Raw genomic sequence first — 19,625 nt, 5'->3', positions numbered from 1 at the left:
GTGGGATTTATTCCAGGATGCAAGGATGGTTCAGTATCTGCAAATCATTGTGATATGACACAGTAACAAAATGAAGGATACAAATCATATTATCTCAGTAGATGCAGAAAAAGCTTCTGACAAAAATAAACATTTATTTGTGATTTAAACTCTCAACAAAATGGGTATAGAAAGAAAATACCTGTACAAAATGAAGGCCATATATGACAAATCCACAGCTAACATCATACTCAATGGTGAAAAGCTGAAAACTTCCTCTAAGATCAGGAACAAGACAAGGATGCCCACTTTCACCACTTCTGTTCAACATAGTATTGGAAGTCCTAGCCACATCAGTTAGGCAAGAAAAAGAAATAAAAGGCATATAAATTGGAAAGGAAGAAGTAAAGCTTATCATTTGCAGATGACAGGATACTATATATAGAAAACCCCAAAGACTCTAGTAAAAAACTGTTAGAATTACTAAATGAACTCAGTAAAGTAGTAGGATACAAGATCAATGTACAGAAATCTGTGGTGTTTCATATATTAATAACAAATTATCAGAAAGAGAAATTAAGAAAACAGTCCCATTCACAATTGCATCAAAAAGAGTAAAATACCTAGGAGTAATTTAACCAAGGAGGTGAAAAACCTATACACTGAAAAGTATAAGACACAGATGAAAGAAATTGAAGAAGATACAAATAAATGGAAAGATAGTCTCTGCTCATGAATTCGAAGAATTAAAATGTTAAAATGTCAAAACTATGCATAGCAATCTATAGATTCAGTGCAATCCCTAACAAAATTCCAATGGCATTTTTCACAGAATTAGAACAAATAATTCTAAAATTTGCATGGAACTACAAAACATCTCGAATAGCCAAAGCAATGTTAAGAAAGAAGAACAAAGTTGATGGTATCACACTTCCTGATTTCAAACTATACTACTAATCTGTAGTAATCAAAACAGTGTGGTATTGGCATAAAAACAGACACTCAGTGGAACAGATTTGAGAGCCCAGAATTAAACCCATACATATATGGATAATTAATTTATGACAAAGGAGCCAAGAACATACAATGGAGAAAGGACAATTTCTTCAGTAAATGGTGTTGAGAAAACTAAACTGCCACATGAAAAGAATGCAACTAGACCACTTTCTTACATCACACACAAAAATTAACTAAAAATTGATTAAAGATGTGAATATAAGACCTGAAACCATAAAATTCCTAGAAGATAATGTAGGTAATGAGTTCCTTGATATTGGTCTTAGCAGTGTTTTTGTGGACATGGTTTAAAAGGCAAAGGAAACAAAAAGAAATGGGATTACATCAAACTAAAAAGCATCTGTATGGTGAAGGAAACCATTAGCCAAAGAAAAGACCATATACTGAATGGGAGAAGATAATTGAAAATCCTATATCTGATATGGGGTTAATATTCAAAATATATAAAGAACTCACACAACTCAATAACAAAAATAAACCAATTTAAAAATGCGCAGAGTATCTGATTAGGCATTTTTTCAAAGGAGATATACAGATGGCCAGCAGGCACATGAAAAGATATTCAACATCACTAATTATCAGGGAAATGCAAATCAAAACCACAATGAGATATCACTTCATTCCTGTTACAATGACCATTATCAAAAAGACAAGAAATAACAAGTGTTGGAAAAGATGTGGAGAAAAGAGAACCTTAGTACACTGTTGGTAGGATTGTAAATGGTGCAGCCACTATAGAAAACAGTATGGAGATTCCTCAAAAAAGAATAGAATTACCATATGACCCAGCAATTCCACTTCTGGGTTTTTATCTGAAGAGTACGAAAACACTGATTTGAAGAGATATATACAGCATTATTGCAATATAATAGCCAAGATATGGAAGATATGGAAACAACATAAGTGTCCATCAGGGGGTGAATGGATAAAGAAGATGTGGTACATATATAAGTACACAATGGAACATTACTCAGCCATAAAAAAATGAAATCTTGCTATTTGTGACAATGTGGGTGGACCTTGAGGACATTATTATGCTAAGTGATATAAGTGAGACAAATACTATATGATTTCACTTGTGTGGCATCTAAAAGCAAAACAAATAAATAAACAAAACAAAAACAAACTCATAGATACAAAGAACAGATTAGTGCATACCAAAGGGGAAAGGCGTTGGGGGTAGGCGAAATGGTGAAGGGTGTCAACTGTAGGGTGATAACTAGATTGTAACTGTAGGATGGTAACTAGATTTTTAGTGGTGATCACTTTGTACTGTGTACAGATGTCAGAGTATAATATTGTACACCTAAAACTTACATCATGTTATATACAGATTTTACATCAATTAAAAAAAAAGAAAACATTCACCTCACCCAAAATAAAAGATATTCCATGCAAATGATAACCCAAAGAGAGCTGGGGGGGAGGGTCTTAAATACTGGACAAAATAGATTGTAAATCAAAACAAGTTTACAAGAGACAAAGAAGGACATTATTTATTTATTTTTAAAGATTTTATTGGGGAAAGGGGGAGAACAGGACTTTATTGGGGAACAGTGTGTACTTCCAGGGCTTTTTCCAAGTCAAGTTGTTGTCCTTTCCAGTTGCCATTGTTAGTTGCAGGGGGCAGAGCCCACCATCCCTTGAGGGACTTGAGGAATTGAACTGGCAACCTTGTGGTTGAGAGCCCACTAGCCCATGTGGGAATTGAATCGGCAGCCTTCAGAGTTAGGAGCACGGAGCTCCAACCGCCTGAGCCACCGGGCCGGCCCCGCAAAGAAGGACATTATTGATAAAAGGTTCAATACAGCAGGACAATATAATAGTTATTAAGGAGCCCCAAAAGTATGTGAAGCAAATATTGACAGAATTTAAGGGAGAAATAGTTCTGTAGTAATAGTTGGAGACTTCAAGGCCCTACTTTCAATAAAGGATAGAACAACGATATCAATAGGTAGTAGAGAACTTGAACAACACTGTAAATTAATCAGACCTAACATACTGTGTATACAGAACACTACTCACAACAGCAGAACATAAATTCTTCTCAAGTGCACATGGAATGTTCTCCAGGATAGACCATGTTAGGCCACACACCAGCCTGCATAAATTTTAAAGGATTGAAATCAGGTACTCTGCATTAGGACATGTCAGGTAATATACTGGATTTTTTTTTACAGTTATTATCTTCGAAGTCTTTAACCTTTTCAAGTATGACAACCCATTTTTAACATAAAAAACTTGGCAAACACCCACATGATAATAGTTGAACTTTGAAAGAATACATAAGCACATATAATAGTAACAATAGTTAATATTTGATGAGTTCTTCCTATGCCAGCCTCTGTTCTAAGCACTTTATATATACAGACTCAGCGAATCCTCTCAATAACCCAATAAGATAGGTACTGTTTTCTCCAACCACAGATGAGGAACTAAGACGGACAAAGTAACTTGTTCCTGTGATAAAACCATTATTTGAACCGAGATGATTTTACTCCAGTTTTCAGTCTTGAATCCCTAAATGATTCTTTTTCTCTAGTGTATGCTTTTTCAGACCTCTTGTAATATGGCCAAAGGTGCCCAGGGGTCTGTAGCTCACAGGATGGGAACTGCTGCACTGTCTTTTTTAGTCTTTCTAGTAGCCCATAATCTAAGTGCAGTGAATAACTGAGGCCCAGAGGATTGAGGCATGAAGGGGATACTAATAGATAGAGCCAGAATTTGAACCCAGGTCATTTGTTTCATATTTCATAATTTCTACTGTACCATATGTTACATCTGCTTCCCACCAAGGAAACCAACGGATAATCTGGAGCATAGGAGGGAGAGGGGCTAGACTTTGCCCTTGAGCCAGCACAGGTTCCAAACATTACTGGCCTATAGCCAGCTCAAGTGTTGGCATGCACTACAAATGGAGACGTCTGTACCTTTAGGTCACAGTGCGTGGAATGACCACATGGCACCAAGGCTTTTTTAACTAGGCGCTATCCAGCAGACTAAACCACCTCGGGCTTCATGTCTGGATCTTGCCATCTGAGATGAGTACCTGTTTCTCAGTGTGTGGTTATAGTGCCTACTCTATAAAATGGGGATTACCAAGACGGTTTCGTGGAGCCTGGTCAATTAACAAAACTCATAAACCAAGTTAGAGGGAGACCCCTGGCAATTCTAGGCTGGTATTTAGAAATAATCTTATATAATGTTGGCTAATCTGCAAAGATTTTTAAAAACCTACTCTGAGGGAATGAGGACACATATGTACTGCAGTGGTTTTCAGTAAGTACTCTCTTTTTAAGCTATGGAATCCTTTTTTCAAACTCTGTCTTAGGAAACTCCCCGTGTGGAAAACACAGCTTTAAGAGGCTGCTCTGCTTGATACAGGGTTGGGTAACCCTGACCCCTCCGCTTCCTCCTTAGGAACCTCTGTAGGACTCATCAAAGTGTTAGAAAATCACTGTTAGAAATTCACCAGTAGGAGATGTGACTGTAACTGAATGGGGCTAGTTGTATAAGCAACACGCACAATCATCTTACTTTACTGCCATGCCCCGTAAGCATATGCTGAACTTCACTGGTAAGAGGACATGCTCACATTATGGCATGCGTATTGTAATGAGAAGCTTAAACCTATATCTTTAGAAAATTGTCACAGGAAATCTGTAGTGTTCTGCTTTATGCTGCTATTATTCAATAATGATCTTATTGGTTTTGTTAAAATTTTTATTAACTTGTGTACAATGAATAGTTTTACTGCTTTAATTGAAATACTAACTTTGGAAGAAGAAACATTGCCCAAGATGTCTGTACACAGTAACCTCTCTTATCCTTTTTCAAGGTTATCAGAAGTTGGAGCTGTTTGCCTTGGAGGCAGTATAATACAGCGGAGTCAGACCAATCTGTCTTGATTAGCTAGCTTTCTCATTTCCTAGCTATATGACTTTAGACTTCTTTGAGCCTCAGTTTTTCTAATCTCTAGGTTGGGGTGATAATACCTACCTCATGGATTACGAATATTATATAAGATTATATGGCGAAGTTTTTTGTAAACTCTAAAGCTAATGTTAGTAACTGTTGTTAATTCCACTCCTAAGAGAAGAAGCTCAAGACATAAAAATGTCTTCAGGTACTATTTTATGTGGAACAGGAATAGAATTTATTTTTACTGAGGACAATTCGCATAACAAAATTCACTATTTTAACCATTTTAAAGTATATAATTCAGTGGTTGCCTACTTTAGTATACCCAGTACTTGTACAACTGTTGCCACTATTTAGCTCTAGAACATTTTCATTTCCTCAAAAGGAAATACCATACCCATTAAGCAATCATTCCCCGTTTCCCGTGAGACCCTGGCAACCACTAAACTGCTTTCTATGTATTTGCCTATTCTGGATATTCATATATAAATGGAATCATACAGTATCTGGACTTCTGTGTCTGGTTTCTTTCACATAGCATAATGTTTTCAAGTTTCATCTATGTTGCAGTATCTATTAGTATTTTATTCCTTTTTATGGTTGGATAATACTCCATTGGGTGGATATACTACATTTTGTTCATTTATTCATAAGTGAATGGACATTTGGGTTGTTTCCATCTTTTGGCCATTGTGAATAGTGCTCCTATGAACATTCATTATGAGTTTTCATTTGAATACTTATATTTAATTCTGGGTATACCCTGGAGTGGAATTGCTGGATCATATTTAACTCTATGTTTTAACTTTTTGAGGAAGTGCCAAATGGTTTTCCATAGCAGTTGCACCATTTTACATCCTAACCCACAATGTATTAGGTTCCAATTTCTCCACATTCTCACATCTTTCTCTTTTTCTTTCTTTCTTTTTCTAATTTTGTTATAGCCACCCTAGTGGGCATGAAAAAGTGGTATCTCAGGGTGGCGAGTTGGTTAGAGTGCGGTGCTAATAACACCAAGGTTACCACTTTGATCCCCACATGGGCCGCTGTGAGCTGCTCTCTCCTAAAAAAATTAAAAAAAATTAAAAAGTGATATCTCATTGTAGTTTTGATTTGTAGTTCCCTAATGACTAAATGATGTTGAGCATTATTTTATGTGTTTATTAGTCATTTGTATATCTTCAATGAAGAAATGTCTATTCAAGTTTTTTGCCCATTTTTTAATTGGTGTTTTTGTCTTTTTGTTGTTGTGTTGTATGAGTTCTTTATATCGTTCAGATACTAGACCATTATTAGATATATGATTTACAAATATTTCTCGTTCTGTGAATTGCTTTTTTACTTTCTTGATAATGTCCGTTGATGCAAAATGTTTTTCAGTTTGAAGTCCAGTGTATCTATTTTTTTCTTCTTTTATTAAATATATTTGACATACAACATTGTGTGAATTTAAGTTGTATAACATTAATTTGATACGTTTATATATTGTAATGATTGCCATTGTAGCAATATTTAGCACCTCTATCACATTATATAACTATCCTTTCTTCTTAGTGGTTGGTATAATTAAGTTCTAGACTCTTAGCGAGTTTGATGATTATAGTACAATATTGTTGTCTATATTCATTATACAGTTAACCTGATCCTTGAACAACATGGAGACTTAGGGGTGTCAACCCCTGCACAGTCAAAAGTCTGCGTATAACTTTTGACTCCCCAAAAACTTCAATTGTCCCTTGGTATTTTGAGGGGGGTTCACTCCAGGACACTCCACAGATACCAAAATCTGTGACCTCATGTCCCTTATATAAAATGGCGCAGAGCAATGCATACAGTCGGCCCTTGAATCCTCAGATTCCCAACTGTGGGTAGAAAACACTGTTTTTGATCTGTGGTTTGTTGAATTCATAGATGTGAAACCCAGGGATACAGAGAGCCGACTGTATATTTATTGAAAAAATTCACATATGTGTGGTCCCACGCAGTTCAAGCCCAAGTTATTCAAAGGACAACTGTACTGTGCATTAGATTTCTATGGTTTATTTACTACTTGTTGCAAGTTTGTACCCTTAAACCTATTTTTCTTCTGTTGCTTGTGCTTTTAGTGTCATATTTAAGAATCCATTGCCAAATCCAAGATTATTACAATTTACTGCTATGTTTTCTTTGAAGAGTAATACTTTTATGTCTTACATTTAGGTCTTTGGTCCATTTTTAGTTAAATTTTTTGTAAATGGTGTGAGAGAAGGGTCTAACTTCATTCTTTTGCATGTGGATATCCAGTTGTCCAAGGACCATTTGTTGAAGAGTCTTCTTTCTCCATTAATGGTCTTGGTATTCTCGTCAAAAACCAGTTGACCATAGATGCATGATTTATTTTTGTACTCTCAATTTTGTTCCATTGAACTATGTGCTATGCTAGTACCACACTTTTGATTACTATGTCAGTGTAGTAAGTTCTGAATCGGAAAGTGTGAGTTCTCCACATTTGTTCTTTTTCAGAATTATTTTGCCTATTCTGGGCCCCTTGTAATTTCATATTAATTTTGAGATTAGTGTTTCAATTTCTGGGATGAAGAAACAGCAGTTGTGATTTTGATAAGGATTGCACTGAATCTGTAGATTGTTTGGGGGACTATTGCCATCTTAGCAATATTAATCTTTACATTCATAAACACGTGTTGTCCACTCATTTGTTTCAGTCTTTAATTAATGTTTTGTAGTTTCCAGTGCGCAAGTCTTGCACCTCCTTGGTTAAATTTATTCAGTATTCTTTTTGATGCTATTGTGAATGGAATTCTTTTCTTAATATTTTTTTGGATTGTTCATTGTTAATATAGAGAAATACAACTGATTTTTGCATGTTGATTTTGTGTCTTGCGACTTTGCTGAATTTGTTTATTAACTCTTAATAGCTTTTTTGTGGATTCTTTAGTATTTTCTATATATACGATCATGTTCTCTGCTTTCTTTCTTTTCCAATTGTATACCTTTTATTTCCTTTTCTTGCCTAATTGCTCTGGCTAAAACTTCCAGTACAGTGTTGAGTAGTGTTGAATGAACTCAGAAAGAGTCTAGAGGCTTTGCCAGGAATAAATGCCAAAGATTTATTCAAGAGTCTTAGAGTTTGCAAACTAGAAACACAGGTAGACAAAAACCCAGAAGTGTTCTGAAGAAGGAAGAAAAGTTAAGAGTTCTTATTGTAAAAGTCACATCCTTGAGAATAATCAGTCCTACATTCTTGGCCCTAGGATTGGTCCAGGATGGTTATCAGTTAGAAGTCAGGTTATGTGGAAAATGGATGCCATGGTCTGTTGGGTGGGTACCAGGAGGTCTGGTCACATCCTGAGTCCTTTAGGGGGTAGTCAGAAGGTTATATGCAGGTAAATAAAGGGGCATTGACACAGGACTGGAAAGTTAAAAAATTTACGTTACTAGGCTAGTTAAGACAAGAAAAGGCGTTGTTTCCTCATGCCTCAACATTCGTGATGTTAATAGTCTAGCAACTTGTTTCAAGTGACTCCATTTCATGTTTTCCCTAACTTCACTCTTTCCTCAGTGGTACTGGTGAAATGGGCATCATTGTCTTTTTTCTGATCTTGGGAAAGGTTTCTATCTTTAACTATGTTAACTGTGGGTATTTCATAAATGCCTTTCATCATGTTGTGAAACTTCCCTTCTATTGCTAGTTTGTTGAATTTCTCAATGCTTTTCCTACCTGGAGATGATCATGTGGTGCATCCCTGGAATAAATCCCAGCAGGTCGTGTGTGTAATCCTTTTAATATTCTGCTGGATTTGGTTGCTAGTATTTTGTGGAAGATTTTTGCCTCTATATTCATTAGGGATTTTGGTCTGTAGTTTTCTTGTCCTCGTTTGTCTTCCTTTGGTATCAGAGTAAGGCTGGCCTCAGCATGTGTTAGGAAGTGTTACCTTCTTTTTGGTTTTCTGAAGAACAGAACTTTGGTGTAGTATAAAAAGCTTTGAAGTGGGAATCAGGCGATCTGAAATCTATTTCTAGCACTGCTGCTAATTAGCAATGGACCTTGGACGGATTACTTCCTCCCGCTTAGCCTTTCCTCATTCTCCTGTTTCATTCATCTTTAAAGTGAGGTTTAAGACTAGATGACTACTAAAGTCTCTTCAAGCTTTTAAATATTTTTTTCATGTTTGTTATTCTATGGAACGCCAAAGACCCAAATTACAGCTAAGGAATGAGTTTTAAGAATACAGGTCTCAGCTAAGTATTATGAAGAAATTTTCAACAGTGAGAGCTGTTCCACAATGGAATGGACTGTCTTCGAAGGGAATGATCTTCCCATCACAAGCTGTGTTTTACTAGGGACTAGACAACCCACCAAGGATGTTGTGGAGGGGAGTTTTGTGATTTTTATGGAATGATTGACTGGACTTATTCTAAGGTTCTGCCTCTCAGCTCTAAAATCTGTATCATATTGACTTACTAAGGAGAGGAAGGCCTGTCTTGTTCTTAGAAGACAAAGCCGGCCTGTCTAGAGACAGAGGGTGAAGTTTTGTTTTGTTTTTGTTCTAATTACAAATGTTATACATGTTTTCTTATAAAAATTGCAAACAATATGTGATATAAAAACCAAAAGTGCCCAGAGAGAACCACTGTTACTAATATATTACACTTGCTGATTTTTTCTATGCATATTTACTATTTATAAATTTTTAAGTGTTTATGACATCCATTAGGTTCTGTACCATTTTCCACTTAAGACTATCTCTTAAATATCCATATTAGTATGTATGTCATCCTCTTAAACTACTAATGTATAGCATAGTATTCTTTTAAATAGTTTTTCTTTTAAACTTCTGTTGACAGACATGTTAATTAATAGTATTCAGTAAACTCTTATATGTATAATTTGTATAGCTGGGCAAACATTTCTGTAGAATGAATTTCTAGAAAATAGAATTGCCTGATCAAAAGATATATACATTTTAATTATTAGTGGATCTTGTTAAATTGCCCTCTAAAAAAGTTACAGCAGTTAATCTCACCAACAGAGGTTAATAGTGCTGTTACCCAGTGTTAAAGGGAAGATAATGAATCATCAGTATTTTTAATCTTTGTCAATCTAATAAGGTGAAAATATCTAATTTATTAAGTATTTCTTTTTTATTAGTGAGGTTGACCATATTTTCATCATTGGTTTCTTCTGTCATTTATCTTTTCATATTGTTGGTTAGTTTTTGTATTTGCTATTTCAATTTTTATCAGGGTAATACATATTATAGTTTCAAAGTCACATAGTTTTGTAAGGTTTAAAAAGCAAAACACACAACAAAAGAACAAGACAAACAAATGAGAAACAAAAACTCATAGACACAGACAATAGTTTAGTGGTTACCAGAGGGAGATGAGGGTAAGGGGGATCAAATATATGGTGATGGAAGGAGAACTGACTCTGGGTGATGAACACACAATGGGATTTATAGATGATGTAATACAGAATTGTACACCTGAAATCTATGTAATTTTACTAACAGTTGTCACCCCAATAAATTTTTAAAAAAGAAAAAAAGGCAAAACACATCAGTCCTCTGCCTTAACTCTACCTATGCCAGATTCTTACTTCGGTGGCAACCACTTTTAACTTTTTAACTTATTTTCTGATACTGTCTTCTGTATTTTTTAATAACATGATTTATTTTAAATAACATGATATATATACAATTTTACTTTTAAATATTATGTATTTACTTCCTATTATGGAAAGTGATACTTATCTTGTACTGTTACACTATACCCTTCATATACACACTTTTCCTTTTCCCAATTTTTAGTTAAATAAATATTCCTTATTTACATTATTATGACATGTAAATATTATTCACAGATAAGCCTCATGGTGTATTTGGTCACATTTCCTTTCCTTGCTTGGGATTCTTTTGGAATATTTCTTATTGATTTATAACAGCTCTTTGTATGTTAGGAATAAGCATTTTTACTTACATGCTGCAGGTATCTTTCCCCAGTTTGCCATCTGATTTATTTATAGAATTGGTACAGAGATTTTTATAGACTAAATTTATGGACCATCCTGTGGGCTGAGCATTCTATTATTTGCTGTTCTATTTGGATGACCCATCTTGTTATTCCTGGTTTTCCATCCTATGCAAAAGTTGTTTTCCCTGCCTAGACAGATTTTAGGTACTGGCTATGCCACCAGTTTTACAATTCTTGGGGACCCCTCACCCTCAAATCTGTTCTAGGTTAAAGATGGATTCTAGGGAGGAGAAGCAGAGTAGAAACATAGTTGGAACATTGCTGAGGCATGTACTTCACTATTACATAAACATAATGACACCAGCCACCACTAGTTGAGTACTTGATAATATGCCAAGTATTTTGCTATGAGGTAGGCAGTATAATTTTTGCCATTGTATGGATCTAGAAACTGAGGGTCAAAGAGGTTAACTGAGCTCCGCTCAAGCAATGATTAACAGTCAGGATTCACAGCTAGTCCATTTCACTCTCATGCCCTCCCCACTAATTCATGAGGTCTATGTATTTGTTCAATTAGAATATATTCTTTGATCCCCTACAGTGCTTTCACGTGAATCATCCCTTTATCCAGCATATCCACCCTGTATATGTTACCTGCCCATTAGTCACTTAGTAGCTATCTTGGTTATCAGCTAGATTAAAGATCTTAATTATGAAAAGCAAAATTCTGAAGGTAATAAAAAACATGTAGGCAAATAAATAAAGATTTGGTAAATTTGATTATATTAAGGATTTTTGTTAATATAAAAGATACCATGGGCAAAGTTAGCTGATTACAGAATGGGAGGTTAGTAATAATTTAAAACTGACAATAAATTAATATCTAGACTATACAAAGTAACTCCTTCAATCACACTAAGAACAATGCACAATTTAAAATTTATCAATTGTTTATTTCTGCAATTTTCTATTTAATATTTTTGGACCAAGGTTGACCACAGGTAACTGAAACCATAGAAAACAAAATTACAGTTCAGGGGGAACTACTGTACTGAGTGGGAAAAGTAACAAACAGAAAGATATACAGCACAGTGCCAATTAATAAATCAAAAATATATGCACACAAAAATACAGCTTGTAAGAAAAGATACAAAAAATACATATATTAAACACATTAGAATGTCTAGGATGAGAAATGGAAATAAAAAAGAAAACAAAGCAGCTCTCAGAGATATGTAAAGGAGAGGCACTGGAATTGTTATTGACTAGTAGAAATATGAACTGTTCAAGATTAGCTATCAGAGCTTTCCAAAAAAAAAAAATGCTTCTTATGCTATGCTAAGAAATGATGGACACTATTGATAAGGCTCTGTTTCTCTCAAATTGAATGAAATTTTCTGTGCTGGCTGGCAGCCAGCCTTTCAGTAGGCACCCGTGACCACTGAGTGGAAAAACACTGGCTCTGTTCTCTTAGACCAGGTTTCTCAGTAAGGAGACTATTAACATTTTGGGCCAGATGATTGTTTATTTTTGTGAGTGGTTATCCTGTTCCTTGTAAGGATGTTTAGCAGCATCCCTAGCTTCTACTCATTAGATGCCAGTAGCACCCCCTCCCCCAGTTGGGACAACCAGAAGTGTCTCCAGACATTGTCAAATGTCCCCTGGGGAGGAAATTCACCCCTAGTGAGAAACACTGCCCTAGACTCTAGGACCTAGGGCAGCATAGATGTTGCCAGCCACTGATTATGAGCAAGGATGCCAGGATGGTTTCACTGAAAAGTATCAAACTTCTCTCTGTAACTTAGGAGTTCAAGTCCAACTTCCTTGTTAAAAAAAACTTAGTCTAACTGTTATTGGGAACAAGAGTTCTTATTGTTTTCCGTATTTAAATTTCAGCTGCTGTTCTTTTTAATATTGGCAACAATAGTAATAATAAACTGCTTATAGTTTGGATTTGTTGTGTTTTTCAAAAATGCTTTTCTCATCTGCTATCTCACTGAAACTTCACAACAGTTTTATAAGATTGTCAGAATAGAAATTTATCTCCATTTTTCAGAGTAGTAGACCAAAGTGCAGAATCCTGAAGTGATTTGCCAGGAGCATATGACCACTGAATTGGAGGGCTGGACATAAAACTCAAATCTGATTCTTGGTTAAAGTCTCTTTATAGAACATTCAACCTTTATTTATTTATTTATTTATTTATTTATTTATTTATTTATGAGGCTTTCTCGAAAGCTTTGGGAAATTGTGAGGTTTGTGCCGTTACTGCTTCTGTTTTTAACTTGCCTGATTTTTCTTTCTTTAATTACTTTCACCCAAGTTCTTTCCTTGGATTTCAGGCATTTTCACAGCCAGCCACCTTTACTCTCTACATCATCTTGCCTCCTCAGCCTTTCCCGAGTTTCCCCACAAACCCAGTGAGGCAGGACTTGGAAGACAGAAGATCTGGACTGGAAACGGCCCAGGCCAAACTCGCTTTCTGGCCTCTCTCTATCTCAGTTTTCATCATCTATTCAGAGTCTAATATTACTCACTCCTTAGCTCCCTCAGGGATGTTACGGGAAAGAATAAATTTATGCCTGGAGAAGTATCCTATTTTTAAAAATCTCCAAGGAGAAGTTTTCATCATCTCTGTCTGTTAACCAAATATAGCATCTTTTTAAACTCCTGTCCCGTGAATTGCTATCCCCTCCTGGAATGGATGAATGGCAACATCTCTTACCTGGAAATCTTTTAAAGTACTATAGATTTTTCCCAGACCAAGAGTTACCTTAAGAAGGTTACTTGAATGTGGCTAGGGAATGCTGACTAAGATGACTGACAAAGGGTTGTAATCCACTTTCTATGAGAAAAAAAATTTTTCTTCATACAATATGATAAAAACTTCTGTGATGCAAACAGCCTCTTCCTCCAAAGAGCCTTGCCTGGCTCTGTAGGTTCATTTCTCACACCTCCCTCAAATACTCATTGTACTTCTCAAGCATACCATGTTGCCTCATCATGGAACACTCATGATGCCTTTCTCCACCTCCATCTTCTAGGCCATCAGGGCAGAGACCAAAGGTTTCTTCTTCAAGAAGCCTTCCTTGGTTCCCTCACGCTGAGGGAAGCGTCTCTACTCTACTTTCTCGGTGACCACGCTTACTCCATTATAGCGCTTGTCATACTGCGTTTATAGTTATGTGTTTCTCCTCAGCAGATGTAACTTCTTGAGGAGGTTTTGTTTTTTCTCTCTGAATTCCACAGTTCTTAGTGTGGTGTCCAGTAAGTGCTCAGTAAGTGTTTGCTAAATGACTGCTTGACTGGCTCTTTTGCCTGGAGAGGAGAAGACTTGGGGAATAGATACATAATTTTGGGTACTAGGAAGTAGTCATAAGAAACAGGGTGTAAATTTACTCTGTGTCTCTCAGAAGGACAAGAGTTAGACCCCAGAGGCAGAAGGGGGGAGGCAAAGGCAGATTTTTCAGAGAGTCAAGACTTATCTAGCACATTTATCAGCACTGGAAGGGTCTGCACATGTGGTTAGGTTGACCGTTTGCCGGGGTGTGATAGGAGGGGATTGCCAACCCAGTTTCTACCCTGTAGGATATTCCAGCAATGTGTGGGGTCTTACCGGGTCGCAGAAACTACATGGAATATATCTGTTTACTGGGCCTCTGGACAATCTTCAGACAGCTGGAGGCAACAGCCATACCTTCCTGTAGTTTTCTCCAGGCCTAATATCCCAATGCCGTTAGCTGTTCTTTATGTGCTTTGGTTCCCAGACCCTTTATAAGCTAAGCCTGGCTGCTCCCTAGCCGTGCTTATTTGTCTGTTCTTTGTACAGTGTGGCCCCAAGACCTGATTCCAGGGCCCCGAGGATGCTTTGACAGAGCAGAGAACAATAGAGCTGCCGCCTCCTTCTTTCAGAGTCTATTCCTAGTTAATCAGCATGAGGTTGCTTTGACTTTTGTAGTAGTGGCTCTGTTGGCATATATTCCTTGGCAATTTGTGGTCAACCCCTACGTCTGTTTTGTATGAGCTGTTGTTAAGCCACCCCTTCCCTATCCTATACTTGGGTAGTTGGTCAGGTTTCATCATATCACCTTGGTTCTTCATTTCAGCTTATAAGCTCATAGAATGTTAGAGCTAGAAGAACTCCAGAAATACGCTGTATTCATTTTGATATGGCTTCTTCTGTGTTCCACGTTGACTGCCTTGTTCCTTTCTTCCTCCCATTCTTTGTGCTGTCCACAATTTGGTAAGCAGATCCTTTGTATTTTCATCCAAATGATTCATGAAAATACTGACCAGAGCTGTGGAGCATATCCCAGACACCTTCTTCCAGTGGACTTCTGTCCATTTATCAGCATTTTTTTTTTAAGCGGATTGTTCTATTAGCTGTGAGTCTCTTACTTTGTTCTACTACCTGGACATGTAGTTTTAATTTCCTCCTCACTATTCTTTGTCATGCATGGTAGGTGATCCCTGCCCCTACAACATAGGGAGATACAGAAGTGATGAGAATCCTGCAAATGAAAAATACATGCATCCTCAAACTGGCAAGGCAGCTGGTGCCCAGAGCAGGATGTCATCTGGGAGCTCTTTTCTGACTTTTCATGAATTATAGTTTCTGAGATGAAAGAAATGTAAAACAATGGCAGTCCATTGTTAGCATTGCTAGCTCTTGTTAGCATCTAACATCCTTATCATATCATTGTGGAGAGATAAGTGGGATATTGCTGTTCTTATCTTCCAGATCCGAGAAGTTGGGATCGTCCTTCAGTAAATGTTTGCTGAATGAGTCAATGGGTCAGTTTCAGGCTAATCTTCATATCAAGTTCGTATTTGCAGATTCAGGGAAAGAAGGGTGAATGGCTTTCACTTTTCCCTCTACCTGGCCAAATCCAAGTGTCCTTCAGAACCAGCCAGAGCTCTGCCTCTTCCAGGCAGTCTTCCCTGACAGCTCTGGCCCACTCTGCTACATCTCTCCTCTGAACTCTTATGTCAGTACTCGATGCTTTGCATGGCTGCCCAATTCATGCGTTTGTCTCATCACCCCTGGAAGAGAAGTTATGACCAAGGCTTCCCATTATTTTGTGTCTTTCATTATTGAACTAAATGTGTCTGCGTAAAGTGTTGCCACCAGATGGCACCAGAGTCCCTGCCATTTTCTGAGAATCTTGAGTAACTTTCAGCCGTTTATTGCCAAGCAACCCATTAAAAATGCTTTAATGAAGAAGATTCAAGTTATTTATTAAGCAAAATGCCAATAAATACTAGAGTAGAAACAAATTTTTAAAATTAACCAGGCAGAGTCGTAACTTAGCGTTTTTCACATGGTAAACCGTTTTCTTCACTTGGCCTCTCTGCCCTGCCCCTTGTCAGGCACCGGGCTTTCAGCCCAGCAGCTGTTTTCTAAGCCCAGAACAGAATCTGGCTTTCACGCCTCCCAATGGAGAGTGCCTAGATACCTGAAAATGGCTTCAAGTCCTTGGTTTGTGTTTTTAGGTCACTTACTTTTCCTGGGAAAAAATTAAGTATTATAATGAAATTGCTATAACCCTACCACTTTTAATATGTTGATTATTTCAGTTGCCTCATTGCAGTCTTTGCTCCCTTGTGTAACTTTATGCCGTTTTGATCATGTGATGCCATAATAAGAACTCTCATTTACTGAACACTTACTACAAATTATGTACTGTGCTTGTTTTATATACATTACTTTTATTTAAATATAAAAGCTATTATACTGAATGCTTATATTGTTTATTACATTACTTATATTGAATATTTACCTTGTTAGGCACTGCTCAAAGAGCTTTCCATGCATTAACTTAATCCATACAACCTTATAAGCGTAGATATTGTTAACCCCATTTTACAGTTCAGAAAACTGAGGCTTATCAGGGTTAAGTGACTTGCCTCAGTAACAGTAGCTATATTGAGATTCATATCTACATCTCTTTAATTCTAAAATCTCTGGTCATTTCACTATATCATTACTCTTTGTTCATTTGTTCTTTAATGATTTCTATTTATACTTCTAGAAAGGCTCTGAAGATTAGTAGAATAATTAAAATATGGTTTGATTTGTTTTTATCCTGCTGTTAGACTGTTGGCTCCTTGAGGACAGGGACTAGAGGTCATGTTTATTTCTACATTCCTCTTCCCATTAAATGCAAAGTAAATACTTGATGTATGAATGAGTGAAGTTCTCTCCCAGGAAGTCTAAGGTACAAGGCTGCTTAACAGAACCTTAGTATGTTAGAAATTAAAGTGGTTTGAAAATTCAAGTCAAACTCTTTCTTTTAAGGAGGAACTACCTCCTTGGGTGACCCAATGTGTTGCAGGCAGAACAGAATTTAGAATCCAGTCCTACTGGGCCATCTGGTTTCAAAGAGCCTAATCTTGTCTGTAAATTAATTCCTTCCTTCCCTCCCTCTTTCCCTTTTTTCCCCTCCCTTTCTCTCTTTCATGATGTGGGTTGAGTAGCTTTACACCCTTAAAGTTTCAAGCCTGAAAGTTACAAAACAAGGCAAGATTTCTCATCCCATTCACACCGATATCCAGACTTACTCCTGATTATGTCTTTGTTCAAGCCAGAGTGGAATCCAGTTCCTCTGCCTCTCACCACACCCAAAATATGCAGAGCGGTAGCTCGTGCAGAGAAAATGATCTTGACCAGAGTCCCCCTCAGACCGTGCTGCTGATGGTTGGTGATTAGTGGGAAAGAGGCTATTAGGGCAGGCTGGTTGTTTTTATGCAACAGCGAACTTTTGGGGAAAGCTGGAAGGAGATCAGGAATTCTTTCTTTTTCTCAAAGAAGACAAATGTGGCCAGACCGTGTAATTTACTTCTCTAGCTTCTGGGCCCACTGTTTTGTAAACATCCCCATGAGCTTGTTAAAACAAACAGTGTGAAGGCTAAAGACGCTGCAGCCCTTCTTTCCACACCCCACCTCTATCTATGATTCCGGTTGTTTTCCCCCCCAGTTTCAATAATCTACAGTTGTTCATTGTGATGTCTTTTCTTTATCTCCTCCCAGTATCTCCCTAGAATGTCACCTGGAGCCTTATTTGGGTAGCCACTTGTTACTACATCCCACACTTTTTATGTAAGGCCAGGATATTTTAGAATGCTTCATTCAGAGAGCCAACTGGGGACTGCTATACAGTAGAATTGGTACTGAGGCTACATTGTTCACTGGCCAGCAGCCAGCACCAGTGGGCACACAGAACTGGAAGCTCTAAAGCACAGTGGCTCTGCTCACCATTCTCTTCTCGCTGTGTCTCTCTCACTCTCTCTCTTTTCATCTGTAAAATAACACTAAAAAACTAAGGCGTTTTTTTCTTGCCATAGAGCAGTCTCTAAGAGAGCAGTAGCCACAGACGACTGAACACTAAAAAGATGCTCTAAGCTGCACTATCCAGTATGGCAGCCACCGGTCCCATGTGGCTATTGAGCACGGGAAATGTGACTAGTCTCTACTATAAGTATAAAATACACATCAGATTTCAAAGCCTTAGTACAAAAAAAGAGTAAGATATTTCATAAGTAGCTTTGATATTGAATACATGTTGAAATGGTAATATTTTGGGTATATTGGGTTAAATAAAATATATTATTAAAATTAGTATCTGTTTCCTTTTACTTTTTTTAATGTAGCTGTAAGAAAACTTAATTATATACAGAGGGTGCCAAAAAATTATGTACACATTTTAAGAAAGGAAAAAACTGGGCGGCCGGTTGGCTCAGTTGGTTAGAGTGCAGTGCTCATAACAGTAAGGTCGCCGGTTCGATTCCCACATGGGCCAGTGAGCTGCACCCTCCACAACTAGACTGAAAACGACTTGACTTGGAGCTGAGCTGCGCCCTCCACAACTAGATTGAAAAAAACAATGACTTGAGTTGGATCTGATGGGTCCTGGCAAACCACACTGTTTCCCAGTATTCCCCAATTTAAAAAAAAAGGGGGAAAAATGTATTAAAATTGTAATGTTCAATATATACCAATAACAAAAGATGAATACAAGTCATGTGTATGCATTGTTTTGGCATCCCCGGTATATGACTCGCATTATATTTTAATTGGGCAGCACTGGTCTAGAAATACCTAAGAGTAAATACTGTCTCAAAAGTTTTCTGTACTGTGGAACTTCAGGAAACTAGCTACTATTTTCCTCTGTAGCCACCCCCTTCACCCTTTTTAATGTTCTTTCATTACATTTCATGATCAGGAAGAAAGCCTTTATTAAGTGCTAATTTTTGTTTTCTAAACCCGCTACTCACCTGAGACAAGTGACATCTAGTGAAAAGTTGGGTAGTCGGGAAAGGGAGTAAAAGGCATTGGGGAGCAGAAGAATGGTGATTAGTTCAAACTTCTGACTTGGAATTGTTTAATGTATTTGGAACTCTTTAGCTAACAAGTCTGAGGTAGAGAGCTGAAGGAGAGAAAAGTGAAATAGACACTCTAAAACAGAAATTTGCCTTACTCTTAAGGTTCTAGTCTTGCTTTCCCCTTATTTATCTAAATTTATTGAGGACCTATCATGTGCCAGACAGTTTCCTGCTCACAAGGAGCTTACATTCAGGTAGAGAATTAATTTGAATCCGGCCTCCTACTCTAGATAACCATTGTGATGATGGTAGAAAAGAAAAGGCTTTTGGGGCACTAGAAAGTCATGACTCATTCTGTCTGGAGAGGAGACTGAAGGCTTCATGTGCCTTGGGTGTGATGTTATCAGGCAGAA

The 19,625-nt window shown here is 37.2% G+C and overlaps 1 protein-coding gene across 2 annotated transcripts in view; it reads left to right on the top strand.

The window, feature by feature from the left end:
• The window catches only part of RNF121 (ring finger protein 121), a 74,311-nt gene that overhangs the window by 36,601 nt on the left and 18,085 nt on the right, over window positions 1–19,625 (top strand). The window lies entirely within an intron of this gene.

Source organism: Rhinolophus sinicus, linkage group LG06, assembly GCF_036562045.2.
Source record: "Rhinolophus sinicus isolate RSC01 linkage group LG06, ASM3656204v1, whole genome shotgun sequence".
In the NCBI taxonomy this organism is placed as follows: Eukaryota; Metazoa; Chordata; class Mammalia; order Chiroptera; family Rhinolophidae; genus Rhinolophus; species Rhinolophus sinicus.
This window is presented reverse-complemented; position numbering and strand designations above follow the sequence as displayed.